Source organism: Pseudophryne corroboree, chromosome 2 (genome assembly GCF_028390025.1).
Source record: "Pseudophryne corroboree isolate aPseCor3 chromosome 2, aPseCor3.hap2, whole genome shotgun sequence".
Taxonomy (NCBI): domain Eukaryota; kingdom Metazoa; phylum Chordata; class Amphibia; order Anura; family Myobatrachidae; genus Pseudophryne; species Pseudophryne corroboree.
Window position 1 is genome coordinate 965389004 of NC_086445.1, and position 17907 is coordinate 965406910.

General features: G+C 42.7%; 1 long non-coding RNA gene across 1 annotated transcript in view; it reads left to right on the forward strand.

Moving 5' to 3' along the window:
- LOC135050156 (uncharacterized) overlaps window positions 1–17907 on the forward strand; it is an 876439-nt gene that overhangs the window by 498056 nt on the left and 360476 nt on the right. The gene's annotated exons all lie outside the window — the stretch shown is intronic.

A 17907-nucleotide genomic window follows, 5' to 3' on the forward strand; every position in this document is an offset into this window, starting at 1 on the left:
GTATGCACCGCAATGCACAGGCGTGTCGTCAAACAGCGACAAGCTGGTGCAAAAATTTCGATCGCACGGCCATTCACAAGGTGATTGACAGGAAGAGGATGTTTGTGGGTGGTAACTGCCCGTTTTGTGGTTGTGTCTGGAAAAACGCAGGCGTTCCCAAGCGTTTTCAGGGAAGGTGTGTGACATCAGCTCTAGAGCCGATCAGTCTGTTTCTATCGCACTGGAGGAGTAAATATTGAGCTACGCACACACTGCACACACTGCACAGAATGGGGAAAACATTAGATGGTGAGTGTGATGCGAACGGTTTTGCAGCTGTCCGCTGACTGAGGGGATTTTTTGCACAGAGTGCACATGCAATTGAACACTTGCATGGGCGAATATTTGCTCCCCCTGGGTGGCATCTATCTGATCACAGGACGGCGTAATTTGCAGCACAGTGATCAGGTCTGAATTAGGCCCTATATGCAATGCTGGAGCAATTACTGACAATTTGCATTCAACAAAGCATCAGGCTGTAAATGTCTGCTGCACGCCCAGCAAGCTGTGTAAGTAATAATTCACTGGTGCCTATCAGACCTCTTATTGCAGTGCTGCCCAGGACACATCAACAACAAAAGATGGCTGCTCACTTCCTTCTACTGCAGCACATGCTGACAAGAGGCAAACGCAAAATGCAGGAAATACGTGCTTACTGCCTCTTAGACATGAGTAACCCTCATTAATCCTACTGTTTGCTTGACCCTTGTGAATGAGCCATTAAAGTTAATTTGTTGTGAAAACAGCCATTTGGTGATTACCAGTCATTGCTATGACTAGGCCTCAACTGGATTTGGGGAGGGTTTGACTTATTCACGTCGCCTTATGAGGTCTTCACTCTGAGGGTTTTCTTTTCAGTGATTTAGAGCTTAGTATCATTTACCCTATTGACTATGGAGCCGGCCTACAAAGCTTGGCTCAGTATGGGGTTGTCTTGTGTTTTAGCTGGGTATGTAAACACTGGTTTACTGCTGAATACACATATAGCAGGGAGACACAATAGGCCTGTCAGTGCAATCATCCTCTTCCCATCTTGTCTCTGGTAATTACTCTGAACACACTGCGGCTGATCCTGACTTGTACGCTTCCCTTGTCATAGGCGCAAAGATTGAGTTTTAGCATACGTTGCAATGCGCAGAAACAAATAGGCGCAGTTTGGCCAATTTTGATTTGGACGGATCGTTAACGGATCTTTGTGTAAAATGGGAGATTCCGGGCGATTCTGAGTTTGAAGGATCCTAGCTGCATCTGTCTTTGCCTGAAATGAGAATTTTGGGGCGGGAACTGGGTGGCGACAATGCAATCACACAGAATTGTTCTGTCTTGTGGGAGTGCTGTGTAGCTAGAGTTATATTCTGAGTAGAGATGAGTGGGTTCGAATTTACTTGGTTCTTTACGCCAGAATTATCGCCATTTCTTATTTTCTGGATTTTTCTTATTGGCTAACCAAAACACGTGACGTCCAATAGCCAATAAGGAGATTCAGGTAAATCCGAGTAAAACCGAACCCGCTCATCTCTAATTCTGAGTCATGTATAAGGAGAAGGGAAGCCTAGTTTTGACGAATCTCTTGCACTTAGGTTGGAAAAAAAGTGGGCACAACGGATGCCCGCTTGAAGCCACACGGATCCTGGCATTAGCCCTATGGAAATTTCCATAAGCATAAGTTAGTAAATCTAGCTCTTGTGGCATCATGCAAACACATCCACTTCAGGTCCAACCCAATGAACTTTTTGGGTGGGTATAAATTAGTATTTGCAATTATCTTTTATTGGGCACATCACTACTCTTCCTCCAATACCCCTTTCACATCTCCAATGCCGGATCCCACCCGGGAATTGGAAACAGGTCCTTCCTGGGTGAGATCCGGCATTGGAGCCTCTCTGCTGGCTTCCCGATCCCAGCATATGTTCGGGACGGTTGCCATAGTGGTGGGGGGCGGAGCTGGCAGCGGGGGCGGGGATGGAGGCGGTGCTGGGAGATGAGCTCATCTCCACGCCACCTCTTCCTATGTAGTAGACGGGTCCCGGGTCACATCGACCTGGGAATCCGTTTATGCTGCCACTGATCCAGTATTCAACCCAGGAATAACCCTTCTTATAACCCGGGTTGAATTTCCGGGTCAGGTGACCCGGGAATTCTCCAAGGCCCCTTTCACATTGCACACTGACCCGTGTTGCCAGGTCGATACCGGGTTATTTTTGCGATGTGAAAGGGGTATATGAGAGTGCATACAATAGCCATCCATAACCTAAGCTCTCTGTTGTTTTATCCTTGGCCATGGTCACTGATAAGTATCTCAGGAATAAGGGACTTTCCAGTTTCACTGAGATTTTTTCAAGATGTCCTGTAAAAACCATTATATCAGTAGATTGCAGACAGACGTTGGAACGCTTGCCAGGGTAAAGAAATGCATTGTGTCATCAATTATTATTTTATTCCCATCAATGAGCTGACATCTGTCTGTGTCCAGTGTCTGCTTGACTTACTGTGAAGTGTTTCGTTACACAGACATCACTCAGAGACAATAAGCCCGGCAAAGCCATTGAGGCCCTGCTAAGATTACCCTCATTGAAATGGCTGCAGTCTATCAGCATATCAAAGGTTATTGTGCTTCTACTTAATTGTTACACTTAAGTTAATTGAGACTAATTGGCGACAAATCATTTTATTGCCTTTGTTGAGATAATTGTATTATCTCTGCATTATCATGTCCTCCTTCTAATGAGCCAGACCTTGGACTTCCGTGGCTCCTGTCAACTTTCAGCGTCTTGAAATGACTTTCTCCGGTCTAATTGATCCTAATTTATTTTACTTTGTAGGGATATTCACTAGGTTACATGTCATATTTTATTTTCCTGTACTCTGGGTATATAGTTAATGTTAAAAATGTATTTTGTTTGTTAAGGTGCACGCTATGATTCGGTCACATCCCATCCAAACAGAAAATGTAGTGTCCATGGCAACATAGAACAACATCATAAAATAATAGCAATAAATAATACAACACAGCATGCACTAAATTAAAGTTATAAAGACTTACATACTATATCCGAAAGATGGTGGGGACATTTAGAGATGTCTAGATATTTATGTTTAACCACCCATTAGAAAACACTTGTTATTGTTTCATCACATGAATACTGTATAAAGAAATCCATTTTGCACAGGCAGCTTATGGTAACGTATAGTTGGTTGTGAGGATATTCCAAAGGTGACATGAAATAGTGGCTAAATTCCTTGACAGAGAGCAGACGCTCTATTTAATGGATTCTGAGATTGACTAGGCGCACTCACAGGCAGAGTCGGACTGGCCCACCTAATGCCAGGTTCCAGACTGAGGACTCGAAATATACATTGTTTCTCTATTATAGGGACAATTACTTGGTAGAGCTGCATAGGGTTATCACCTCATCACTTTAATTCACATATTAATTACACAGGTTCTGTGGCTGGCTGGCTGGCTTCAAGACTCCATTTCACCTGGTTTTAATCAGCCACAGAACCTGTGTAATTAATATGTGTCCAGAATTAAAGGGATGAGGTGGTAACCCTAGAGCTGCAACATGGATGAACATGGGTGCTTGGTTTATTTGTATACAAACTACACGAAGATTTGCCCTCCTATCAAAATTAGCGGTTGGGATAACAGGTTTAATGTTTTCTTGTATGAAAATAACATTTTAAAATATAGAATATTGCATGGTAAAATTGTAGTTGTAAAAAAGTAAAAAAGTAACCAATTCAGAGGTTCTCAAACGTGGTCCTCAAGGCACCCCAGCAGTCCAGGTTTTAAGTTTATCCATGCTTGGCCACAGGTGACAGGTGACTTAATTAGTACCTCAGTTAATTTGATTTAACCACCTGTGTTGAGCCATGGATATTCCTTACACCTGGACCCTTGGGGTGCCTTGAGGACCACGTTTGAGAACCTCAGGAGAGTCAGGACCAATTCTTAAATCCTATCAGTGGTAATAATTTAGATAATTTAGAGAACTATTTTTTTTTTTACTATGGATTTTTTGGTCCTTTACTACAGTGGTTCTAAACCTCGGTCCTCAAGTATCCCCAACAGTTCATGTTTTCCAGGTCTCCTCACAGGATTTATAATGTGTCAGTGAGTAATGAATACACCTGTTCAACTGGTAGGTGACCTGGAAAACATGAACTGTTGGGGGTACTTGAGGACCTAGGTTGAGAACCACTGCTTTACTAGACTTAATGCCATTCTGATTGAGTTTTGGACACTAGCTCGTATGTCTTGGGGTCTCCTATCATTTGTAGAGTGCATTACTGTAGTAGGATCACCATTATGTGCTTCATTATTATACATATATTACATTATAGTGCATTCCCAGGATGGTGTGTTCACTATAGTGTATAATCTGGTAGATTATACTGCATGTATTTGCTATAAATATTTTTCCTCTCTAATGGTTGGACACACACTCTGTGGTGGATGGCCACACCTTTTAAGCTTTGACCCTTACCACTGCATTTCCCACTATGGTGGGTTCTTCATTCCCCAGTCCGACACTGCTCACAGGCACAATATAAAGCAGATCTACCTGTCAGTTGTGGGCAATTATTTATTCATTCATATCATTTATATATTACACTAGTAGTTTTGGACCCATTTTACGAGGGATTTGGCTCCATCCCTGTCTCCTCTCTGGCCCGTCCCACAATCTCCTGCTTTACTTACCTCCTCTCCTGGTGGGGCAGATGTAAGTTGGTCATAACTGCACCCTCATTACAGAGATTTGTCCATTTACTGAGTTACATGCAACTCTGTGGCCAGGGGCGTATGGAGGGCGGTTCTGGCAGAGCGCAAGCTCCAGGCGCCAAAACTGTCAGAGGGCGCTGGTGGGTTCCGGCGCTGCAAGCGGAGAAGCGGGTCCCGTCGCTGCGGTGAGTGGAGGTGCGGTGTATATGGGGCTACCTGCCCCAGTGTGTATATGGGGCTACCTGGCGCAATGTGTAAATGGGGTTTCCTGGCGCAATGTGTATATGAGGCTACCTGCCGCAATGTGTATATGGTGCTACCTGACGCAATGTGTATATGGGGCTACCTGCCACAATGTGTATATGGTGCTACCTGACACAATGTGTATATGGGGCTACCTGACGCAATGGGTATATGGGGCTACCTGCCACAATGTGTATATGGGGCTACCTGCCGCAATGTGTATATGGGGCTATCTGGTGTAATGTGTATATGGGTATGCGTTTGAGTATATATGGGGAGGCGGGCGCTGTGACAAGAGCTTGCTCGGGTGCCATGGCTACACAATACACCTTTGTCTGTGGCTGGACAGAAGGCTTCATTTAATACCAGTCATTATTATCAACGCCTGTCTGCACTGAAGTTCCCTCTGAAAACAGTAGCTTTTATCACCCAGTTATGCACATTAAGCTGTAGTGGAGAAGATGCAACTCTTATGCGGAGATGCAACTGACTTGCTCAGGAACCGTAGTTGTGGACTCTCGGCTCTGGAGCAGGCGCAGTGTGATTACACTGCAAGATACATCCATGCAACTACATTAAGTTCATCTCCACATTTCCATTTTATGAAAACCCAATATTATACACGCTTCATCCTTTAGGAATACACAGACACACAAAGAAAGAAATCCGACATTGTCAAAATATGCTGGTTATAGCACAACCATGCCGCAACCTGTTACTATTAAATACTTTAATATAGTAGCAGTTGTTTTTTTCCTGGTTTTCCGGTGTGACTGATTCCCAGCTATCACCGGAGCTTTTCTGAGAGTGTCTCGTATTATAGAGTAGTGTCAGATGCTCCTTTAAAGCCCAGCGACGCGATTATCAATAATGCATTGCAGATACAGAGGGCTGTGAGGAAAGCGTAATCACTAGTGGTGCAAGATTGTGTGAAGGACCTGCTCTCATTGGAAGCAGCTGCAGCTCCTCCAAAGCTATGGAGTATCCGTTAATGCAGATAAGGTGGGGTTTTATTACATGTAGATAATAGACCGTTTATGTACACCCACATCTACAGTCACCTTGAGAGTTATCCAGGTGGAAAACTTACAATGTCTAGTCCTGCCATCTCTTTTCTTTCCTTAGTGAGGAATGGAAATGCAGAACATCTGTATACTTAACGGCACTGGCCTGTCTGTAAACCATTTATTTCCTTTTACATGGAGGCTCTATTACAGTTACATGTTATACTTGTATTTTGTACAATATTAATTTACTTATCGCACAACACTTCTGTCCTGGCCCAATTATACCTTAGTGTACTGGCTCCCAAACTCGGTCCTCAAGGCACCCTCACAGTTCAGGTTTAAAGGATATCTACACTTGAGCACAGGTTGCTTAAATAACTCCTCAGTCAATTTGATTTAGTAATCTGTGCGCAAGTATGGATAGTCTTAAACCTGGGCTGGCAGGGTGCCTTGAGAAGTGAGTCTGATAAGCACTGCCTTAGTAGATACAGTGATATAATGTATTTACCTCAGCACTTCATACAAAGAAATGAAAATCGCAATTGCATTTTCATGCAAACATAAATTAGGCCTTGTGTGTCCTGTGCATGGATGAGAGCAATAGACCTCTGCCTGATCAAAACTTCACTGAAATCTGATCATTTAATCAGTCTTCATTATCTGATCAATGTGTACTGTACATGGTGTAAAATGGCATAACAACCAAACAAATCAGGAAAATGTACCTGTGCATATGGTGGCCAATCCCGGGATCGGGATCAGCGGGATCCCGGGATTTAGGCCCAAAAATGGCCGGGATTCAAAACCAGGATTGGAAGCTCCAGTCCCGGGGATTGAGGGGTCAGCGTTGAGCGTCCACAGGACGCTCAAACACTGCCCAGCTTCCTGCTTCCGGGTCCCCAGCGCAGCGTGAGAGGTCACGCTGCACTGTTAGCTGCTGCTGGGAGACGCCAGCAGCGTTCACACGGTGTTCCCCTCCCGCCCGCCCCCGATATATGGTGAGTTATATGGGCGGGGTGGGGAGGGGGCGGCCACCGATACCCGGGATTGAAAAAATGGCCCGGCATTGGCTTCCCTACCTGTGCAGTATTTAACCATATCAGCAATGGATCTGGTCATTGTTCCGTGGTATGGATATATCTATTATGGATGTTTTTATCTGTCCCGGTTATGGCCATATCAGCTACCGAGCTAGTCATCTTCCTGGTGTGTGTCCATATAATTTACCAATCTGGTCATCTTCCTGGTGTGTGGCCATATCAGTTACCAATCTGGTCATCTTCCTGGTGTGTGGCCATATCAGTTACCAATCTGGTCATCTTCCTGGTGTGTGTCCATATCAGCTACCAATCTGGTCATCTTCCTGGTGTGTGTCCATATCAGTTACCAATCTGGTCATCTTCCTGGTTTGTGGCCATATCAGCTACCGAGCTGGTCATCTTCCTGATGTGTATCCATATAATTTACCAATCAGGTCATCTTCCTGGTGTGTGTCCATATCATTTACTAATCTGGTCATCTTCCTGGTGTGCGTCCATATCAGTTACCAATCTGGGTATCTTCCTGGTGTGTGACCATATCAGCTACCAATCTGGTCATCTTCCTGGTGTGTGTCCATATCAGTTACCAATCTGGTCATATTCCTGGTGTGTGTCCATATCAGTTACCAATCTGGTCATCTTCCTCTTGTGTGTCCATATCAGTTACCAACCTGGTCATCTTCCTGGTGTGTGACCATATCAGTTACCAATCTGGTCATCTTCCTGGTGTGTGACCATATCAGTTACCAAACTGGTCATCTTCCTGGTGTGTGACCATATCAGCTACCAACCTAGTCATCTTCCTGGTGTGTGACCATATCAGTTACCAACCTGCTCATCTTCCTGGTATGTGACGATATCAGTTACCAATCCCCCAGGGATCTAGTCTTGTCGTGTCCTCGGTATGGCCGAATCAGCTATGGATTAGGTCATCTGACAGCAAAATATTGTTTTAAATACTGACTCCCCATCCTCAAGAATGACAGAACTGAGGGGGTCCAGTAGCAGGAATAGGACGCTTATTGCTGGTTGTCAATAGCGCTGATTATAGAGCAGCCTTGGTGTGCCACCACTACAGATCTGCTATTTGGTAGGGTTGGGGGTTATTTCTTGAAAAATATATTAGCTGGAGTTGTTGAAGTGGAGCCGAGTCTCTACCAGCTGAAACAACTTGGAAAATGACATAAGATTGACTTGGCTTTACTGAAAAACAACTTTGGAACCCTACATCTCACATGTGTAGAAGGGGTGGTCTTCTGTTTGCCGGCGGTCGGGCTCCCGGCGCTCAGTATACCGGCGCCGGGAGCCCGACAGCCGGAATACCGACAATTATTTTCCCTCGTGGGGGTCCACGACCCCCATAGAGGGAGAATAAAATAGTGTGGCGCGCGTAGCGCGCCACCGTGCCCGTAGCGTGGCGAGCGCAGCGAGCCCGCAAGGGGCTCATTTGCGCTCGCCACGCTGTCGGTAAGTCGGCGGTCGGGCTCCCGGCGCCGGGATGCTGGTCGTCGGGAGCCCGACCGCCGGCCAGCCGTAGTGAACCCGTGTAGAAGTACAATTATACTGCTTGTCAACAACAAAAGCTCAAACAAATGTTTTGGGGTTTTTTCAAAATACTTTTTTTTGTCAGAATAAAAAAATAGAATTCCTTACAGGAACAGATAATTCTTTCCTCTTGAAAATGTACCACCGTGACTGTTATTGTTGCGTTGTACAAGGCTGCACCTTTTTTACGTTTTCAGTATAGAAGCAGTCATATTGCCCATATTGCCCATATTGCCCATAATCCTTTGCAACTCCAGGTTCCAATACTGAATACCAGCATCTTTACCAGTCTACATGGGGCATACAAATGAGCTGTTTAGATTTTCATACACTGAGCTTCTTGTAAGTTTGTTCAAAAGGTTGTCTTCTCTCCAGCCTCCCTTGTTCTGCTCTGGCTCTGCATTCTGGTCACGTTGCCAGCAGCAAGTAATAGAGAAGGAGTATAAGTGTGTGTGGAAATTCAAAGCTGTCTCTTGTTGCAATTTATCGATTCCATTCTAGTGTCATTCAATTAAGACAGAAATGTGATGGATAGTCCCTGCGTAGATCCTAGTTTGCTCACTGGCCACCACAGATAAAGCTTGTTTTGTTCATTTGCTTTGATGGGGAATCTAGGAATAAAAGGGAAGCACCCATGTGACTAGGATCACAGATTCCAATCAATATGTCCTGCGCTTTTTCATAAACATATATTGTTTACAGTCTTCATTATGCTAATATTTAACTCTTCACGTACCAGGGGGCGTGCAACGGAGGGTTCCCCACTGTTGGCAAGGGAGTGGGATGAAAAAAAAAAAGGGGCTCCGGTTACATCATTAATGACCGCCTTTTCTCTAACAGTGGAAAAAGCAAGACAATTAAAAAAAATAAATTGCAAATCACAGCTTCAAGCCACAGATAATGAAGGAGGAGCGCAAAGTCTATACACACGTAGCCTTCAGTACCCTTACCAATCTCACCAGATTTTCTAAAGAGTGATTTTTTTACTTAGTTTTTTTTGTCAGAAAGTTACAAACCTGCAGCTGAAACCGCATTAAGGCGATAGAAGGGTGACAGATTTCGTGTTGGTATTAACAATTGTTGTTTTAAGCTCTGTATTTGTAAAGGCAGGTGACAGACAAAAAGGATATATATATATATATATATATATATATATATACACACACAAATGCTGTACAAGCCCGGCACTCATGATGTATTACAATTACCCATCCAAAGAAATAGACAAAGTGTTGCTGCATCAGGCGGCACTCAGAGAACTTAGCAAAAGGAATTCAGACACAGCACGACCACCAATACAGTCCTGACGTTTCGGAAATTGAATTCCTTCTTCAGAGTACAAAAAACAAGTGTTAACAGACTTACCTGACTAGATCCTATAACCAGTGTGAAAAGACACCCACAGCGCGGCTCACCGGGAGGTGTGCGGGCACGATGACGTCATCATCCGGTTCCCACCGTCCAACACGGCCTCCACCCCCAGGTTGCCATAGAAACTGTGTAAATAGAAAATGCACAGAGTAGAGTAGGAAGCTATGCAGATCAAATAAATTCAGAACACTGGTAGCACGGATGGTGTAATGGTTAGCATTACTGCCTCATAGCACTGAGGTCATGGGTTCGATTCTCACCATGCCTCTACCTGTGTGGAGTTTGTATATTCTCCCTGTACTTGCGTGGGTTTCCTCCATGTACTCCGGTTTCCTCCCACAATCCAAAAATATACTGGTAGGTCATTTGGATCCCAACAAAAATGAACCCTAGTATGAATGTGTGTGTGTGTGGTACATGTGGTAGGGAATATAGATTGTAAGCTCCACTGGGGCAGGGACCGATGTGAATGGCCAAATATTCTCTGTAAAGCGCTGCGGAATATGTGTGCACTGTATAAATAACTGGTAATAAATAAATAAAGCACTGAGCATGAGCATATTACATTCCCTGCATCCATAATGTAACTAAAAGGCACAATGTATCTAATTGTGGTAGGTCCTTCTACTGCTTGCCCAAACTCCCGCACAGGCTTCAATGTTCAGAGCAAGAGACTGTGGATTGTATTTGGAAACCCCCCTATAGAAATCCTGCGTTTGGTACAGTATGTGTGAGCAGCAGAAATGAGCATGCAATATTTACATCTGGATCCCATGCTTTTGGCTGCAAATTTTGCAACAGGGCAAAACGTGAACGAAATTCGCTACAGTGTCTATTGTGTAGTTATTTTCTTGAAACAGACAAGATAGTTTAAGAAGTTCAAAATGGATGGCACCTTCAGATTCTCTCTGGAGACACTGGCCAGAGTGTAGGTATTCTTTGCTAAGTGTAGAATACTGGTACCTGATTTCGCTGAGCAGTGCAAAAACTTGATATCAGTTTCAAGGTTCCAAGGTTTCATTACTCTCATGGCTAATTTAGGATATTACTTATACCCCTTTCAGAGCCATGTCGCTCCCAGGATTTGTACAGGGGTCCTTGCCGGGTGTGACCTGGCTAAGACCCCTTTATGACAGGCGGCTCAACCCATCTTATTGCCAGGTTGGTGACGTTACCGCTGATGCGTGCGGAGGCAGCACTTGGAGATGAAATGATTCTTCCTATTTAGTGAACGGGTGCCTGGTCGCTTACCCATTCACACTGCACCGTGGCCCGGGCCTGCTCACTACCCGAGTTGAAATACCGGCTTGACCCGAGTTATTTCAACTGGCCCCTTTCAGATTGTGCCGCAACCCGGGTTGCAGTGCGTTCCCTTGCAATAACCCGGGTTATTGCTAGCGGTCTGAAAGGGGTAATAGCATAAACTGGGCAGTGTCTTGGCTGAAAAATGTTAACAATTGAATTAAATGAATGGGGTTCTTATAAACTACTAGGAAGTTGCACTTGTTGAGGGTTTTTTTCAGTATCCTCACAATACTAGCCATACCACCATTTTGTGGAGGTGTCTTCCGAAACTGGAAATTATCAGCAGACCATCTACCCGCGGATACTCATAGAAACACTCATGGTGGTGCACACTTTGTACAATAGTTAGTACACATTTGAATTAATATCACTATTTACCACATTTTAATTGACTGCAATTGATTTATGCAAATAATTTTTTTTTTTGCAATAATTTAGTTTCCAAGTGTTCATCATTGCCAATACTGGGTAATACAGTGCTAAAGACTTACTAAATATCTTGGTGCAAAGTGTTGAACTTTCTGGGAGTAGATTGGAGAGTTCCTGACTGAATTCAAAAATTCGATCTCGTATTGCAGGACATGAATATTCAAAATGAGATATAAGGCTGGTTTGGGACCATTTACAGTTCGGGTTCGCCAAGTAGCTATGTAAAGAGTGTTGCCTCTTCCATTAGTAGCCATGACATTCTCTATGCACCCTAATATTTGGGTCCCAACTCTTCATTTATCCTACCTTGAGAGCTTGGAACCAATGGATGATGAGCAACATCATTGCACTGTGCTCTTGAAGGAGAAATCCTCAGTTTTCTGCGGAACAGGTTGTGATGATGTACCCGCAGTCACAGACCCGAGGGAAGAATAAAGAAGTGGTCAGTGACCGTTGAACCTACATAGAATATAGAGGTCACAGCCAGCACGCCATCCCCCCACCCCCCTTAACCCTCCTGCATACAGTAGCTGCGATAGAGGCAATGCAGGATGACTTTTAAGCCGGTACACACTAAACGATGTGTGTACTCGGCGATAACGGTGGTGACGGGACCCAGCAGGACAAATGCATACACATTTGGCATAATCGGAATGGTGGTGGGAGGAGCCGGGCCATGCTGTGTTTGGTACTGCAAGGAGCTTGTCCAGATTGAGCTGCATGTACAGACGACGAGTGATGTCGCTAGTGACCCGCTGGAGTGCGCATTGTTGACGATATAGTGGGTACACACTGGACGATTTGAACAATATGTCGTTCAGAAATGTCGGAATTGTCCATATCATTCAAAAAGTTGTCCAGTGTGTTCTCAGCTTTACTGCTGACAAAAGGGACATATTAATACATTTGCCCCAAGTTCTGACCACATGGTAAAATTCTTTGGGGGAGATTCAAATGTTTGAAAAGTCGGTTGGGTGTCTGTTTTTTCCTTTCTATTAGATAGGAAAAAACAGAATCCCAACTGACTTTTCAAACATTTGAATCTCCCCCTTTGTGTCTCTCTAGCCAGAAGAAGGACATTTGGCAGGTTTTCTTTTTACACATTTTTTATAATAATTTTCCAAAAGTATGTAATACAGAAACAGGAATGAAACTCTCTGAATTTCTTATTCTACTTCCGAACATTTTAAGTTTGTCAGTTAGCACAGTTCTTGTAAGTATTTTTTATGCAGGACTGCATATTCTCTCCAGACTTGTTTCCTTGCTGCAGACTGCAACTCCACAGGGAAGTATTAGTGTCAGGTTAATTTATAATAAGGTTTACAGTAAAGAAAGCAATACCAGGCTGTCTCTGTATGGACTTATGTTTTATGATAATTTTTTTCACTGTTGCTGTCTACATTTCCTTGCATTATATCACTCCTTCCTACAGTCCCTAATGTTTCCTACAATCTATTTTTGTTGCTGCTGATTGGTTGGATGCAGCCATGCCCTCTTGTCCAAGAAGGGAAGGACCAGCAGCTTTTCATATCAATGGTGGTCATTCCGAGTTGTTCGCTCGTTGCTGTTTTTCGGAACGGAGCGATTAGGTAGAAAATGCGCATGGTACGCAGCGCGCAAGCGCTTAGTTATTTAACACAAAACTTTGGAGATTTACACAAGCTCAAGCAACGTTTTTTCAACGCTCGAGTGATCGTAGTGTGATTGACAGGAAGTGGGTGTTTCTGGGCGGCAAAATGGCGTTTTCAGGGAGTGTGCTAAAAAATGCAGGCGTGCCAGGTAAAAACGCAGGAGTGGCTGGAGAAACGGGGGAGTGGCTGGCCGAACGCAGGGCGTGTTTGTGACGTCAAACCAGGAACTAAACGGACTGAGCTGATCGCAATCTAGGAGTAGGTCTGGAGCTACTCAGAAACTGCAAGGAATTATTTAGTAGCAGTTTTGCTAATTTTTCGTTCGCTATTCTGCTAAGCTAAGATACACTCCCAGTGGGCGGCGGCCTAGCGTTTGCAATGCTGCTAAAAGCAGCTAGCGAGCAAACAACTCGGAATGAGGGCCAATGAGTGGACACTTACAGGGCTGAAAAAAACCCAGTAAAAAAACAAACAAAAACAAACCCAAAACCGGATGGTTTAAACCTTGTTGGTTTTTTTTTTTACTTGTTTTCTTTTTAATTGTTTTAATGAGAAAAAAAGCAAAAAAACTTTGAATCATGTATCAGAAACCTTGATCAACCATGTTTTAATGCTTTCTAACATGAATAATGTTATTAGGCTTTGATTTGATTTATTTGACTTCTTTCAATAAAATCAATTTTTTACATCTTATTATTTCTATTACATCTGAATATATATAGATAGACTAAACACAGTAATACATACAAAGTACACTCACATTTTGAATAAAAACACTAGTTTTTTAGTATAGTAGGCTTTTTGTAAGATGTCACGGTGTCGTGCCAGTAGTCACAGCACAATAAAAAATTTAGTTTTTTTTAAAAAAACATTAGGTTTAAACCAGCCAGACAGAATTAATTGTATGTGATTTACATTATCTTGCCTCTCTACCCAATTTGGGACCCTCACCCAGTTTGAAGGATTTTTCAGGTACTACCCCATGCCTGGACCTCCAATGCGTCAGGCAAATCAAGCAACTGCGTATAAAGATTATAATAGCGCTCACAAGTCAAGACAGCAATTACAATTGTCTTCTGAGTATCCTTGCTTTAATCCTTGAGCTGCTGTGGCTGCCTGTCTTGTTGGATTTGACGACTCTACTCTAATTTTTTAAAATAAATACTTGTATTTTTTTGACAATAATTATCGTCACTAACCTGTTACTGTAATTTTTTGTTGTTGCTTTGGATGAGTAATGTTCTTATGTTTTTTAACCATATACCAGGTAACACACAAAGAGGCATATCTATATTTCAATATTTGAGGGACAGCAGCCCCCCTTAGGTTTCTATGGGGACTGCAAAGTTGTCAGAAACTTCAGAGTCCACCCTAATGCCCCTGTCTCTGCATCTATATACATTATTATTTGTCTGCAAATATATTTATTTTTAGTTAAAAATTCTTTTTGCATAAGTATTCAACTCATGTGCTGTCGAAGACCCAAGTTTACATAGATTAAATATTTTGCCTAAGAATTGGCCTCTACCTGTAAATAATTAAAAAAAGGTCAGCTTTTATTGCTAATAGTTTTCATAATTCAATAACATTGGTCATGCTGTGACCAATTTAACATCTTGTTAAAACTGAAGGATGTTGGTAAAAAATGCAGGGAGATACAGCAAGACAGTCTGCTTCAGTCTGATAGAAAACTAAGAGACAGATCCAATTAGCCCTAATGTTTAACTAGACATTTGGTAGTTTTTAATTAGCTTTATTGGGCCAATAATTACATGTCATTTTTGGAATGATATGCTGCAAAGTGCAAAATAATGGGTTAAAAGATGTGGGTCAGGTATATTGGGGTATTACATGGATTGGACAGGTGTTTTTAACATTGCAGGTGGGAGTTATAGATGTTTTTTAAACAATTTTTAGAAGTTGCTAAAAATGACTCAAAAATCAGCCTACAGACATTTTTTATTCACCCTTAGTTTAACTAGAGTATTTATTTGCGTAAAAAAACAAGTGTTTTCTATATTTTTTCCCCATTGTAAAAACAAGTGGAAATAGCCATTTCAAACCTTTAAGTTCCCTCAATATTTTGCTTTTGCCCAGTAATACATATTTGTACTGTTATCGAGTATTTATTTGCAGTTTTGAATGGTACAGGCTGATTAACCAATTTTGCCCCATAATTAATTTGGGCTGTTAACAGCAAAAATTAGTGCGCCTGTTGTTTTTTTTTCCATTGGATGATGTGTGAATGGGGAATGCACAATAGGCGCGCTAATTTCAGAAAGAAAAATTGAGCTCACAATTGGATATAGCCTGTACACCTAAAACTTGGGAAAAAAGTTTAACTTTCAGCAGCACAATGATACCACAGCGGCTTTCAGATGGCCGGCCCGGGGGAGGGGGGTTGGGCGAGCGAAACGAAGCCCCTCTACATTCTATGGGTGTAACTGGCTCCCCTCAATAACACATATCTTTATCCAAGACAGCACAACAGAGCTCTTTATAATGGTGCCCCCATACACTTGTGCGATGAAATCGCACCTGAACTGCCAAAGTGATTACCATGTGATCATGTGATAGATCACATGGTAATCACGTGATGGGCACGTCACCGCCGAGTGGGAGCGGCCTCTGGCCGCTCCTGGCGGGTGCCCGTCGCACATTGGAGTGTGATATGTAGCATGTGTTTTTAAAAACACATGCAATCGCACTGTGATTCGATAAATATTAAGTGCAGCACATACTATCTTGAGATGTGAGATTCAACCGGCGTGCCCGCGCATCGCGTTGAAAGGTACCTAAAATGTGCATAAAATCCTTTGATTTCTCTCACAGATGCGGTCAAAATCAAAGGTTAGCACCGATTATCTCACAAGTGAATGGGCACAATTAGAAGATCAATTTAATTTATCATCAGTGAAGACATCATAAATTAAACATAGTACAGGTTGAGTGTCCCTTATCCAAAATGCTTGGGACCAGAGGTATTTTGGATATGGGATTTTTCCGTATTTTGGAATAATTGCATACCATAATGAGATATCATGGTGATGGGACCTAAATCTAAGCACAAAATGCATTTATGTTTCATATACACCTTACACACACAGCCTGAAGGTCATTTTAGCCAATATTTTTTATAACATTGTGCATTAAACAAAGTGTGTCTACATTCACACAATTCATTTATGTTTCATAAACACCTTATATACACAACCTGAAGGTCATTTAATACAATATTATTAATAACTTTGTGTATTAAACAAAGTTTGTGTACATTAAGCCATCAAAAAACAAAGGTTTCACGATCTCACTCAAAATAGTCCGTATTTCGGAATATTACGTATTTCGGAATATTTGGATATGGGATACTCAACCTGTATTGATTTATTATTTATTTATCACGTTATTTATATAGCGCCCACATATTCTGCAGCGCTTTACAGAGACTATTTGGTCATTCACATCAGTCCCTGCCCCAGTGGAGCTTACAATCTATATTCCCTAACACATGTACACACAGACACATTCACACTAGGGTTAATTTTTGTTGAGAGCCAGTTAACCTACCAGTATATATTTTTGGATTGTGGGAGGAAATCCACACAAGTATGGGGAGAATATACAAACTCCACACAGTTAGGGCCATGGTGGGAATCGAACCCATGACCTCAGTGCTGTGAGGCAGTAATGCTAACCATTACACCATCCGTACTGCCCTAGTAAACTCCTCTCTACGTTTTGATCCCATCTGAGACCTTAATCATGAGAATCAGAGAGCAGTTATTTGTATATACTTTACTTATGTATCGCATATATTATTTATATATACTATTGTTATTTATTCACATTTACTTATAGTACCACCATATTCTACTGTGTCGCTGTATTACTTGCACATTAAGTTAGCGTTTTATGATTACTGGACCTTTTAAAAAAAAAATATAATCTGTATTCTGTATCTAATATTTTGTATATAATTCCTGCAGAACACTTACCTGCAGAAGAGGTAAGTGTTAGATATGTTTTGCTAGAGAGAATATCAGACAAATTATTAGACGTATGATATAGGTCAGGGGTGGCCAACCCTGGTCCTCGAGAGCTATCAACAGTTTACGTTTTCCAGACCACCTAGCTGGAGCACAGGTGTATTCATTACTCACTGACACATTTTAAAAGATCCACAAGTGGAGCTAATTACTTCACTTGTGATTGTGTGAGGACACCTGAAAAATGTTCAGGGTAGGGCCACACGTAGCGGCCAAGGACCCGCTAGGCCGCAAGGAGACTGCACATGGGCACACATGTGCGACAGTCCCGCAGCCCGCCCGATCCAACCGAAGCATGCTGCGGCCGGGCCGGATGACAGTACGGCGGGATTTCAATGTGAACACATACATTTCAATGTATGTGTTCACACAGTGCGGCTGTGACGCACTGTGTTCGATTGAAATCCTGTATGTCACTGGCCGGATCCTGTTCTGCGGGATTCCACAGAACAGGATCCGTGTGCACACAGAACCCCTCTTCCGGCCAAGGTGGTCCCTCTCAGCGAGTCCACCTTGGCCGCTATG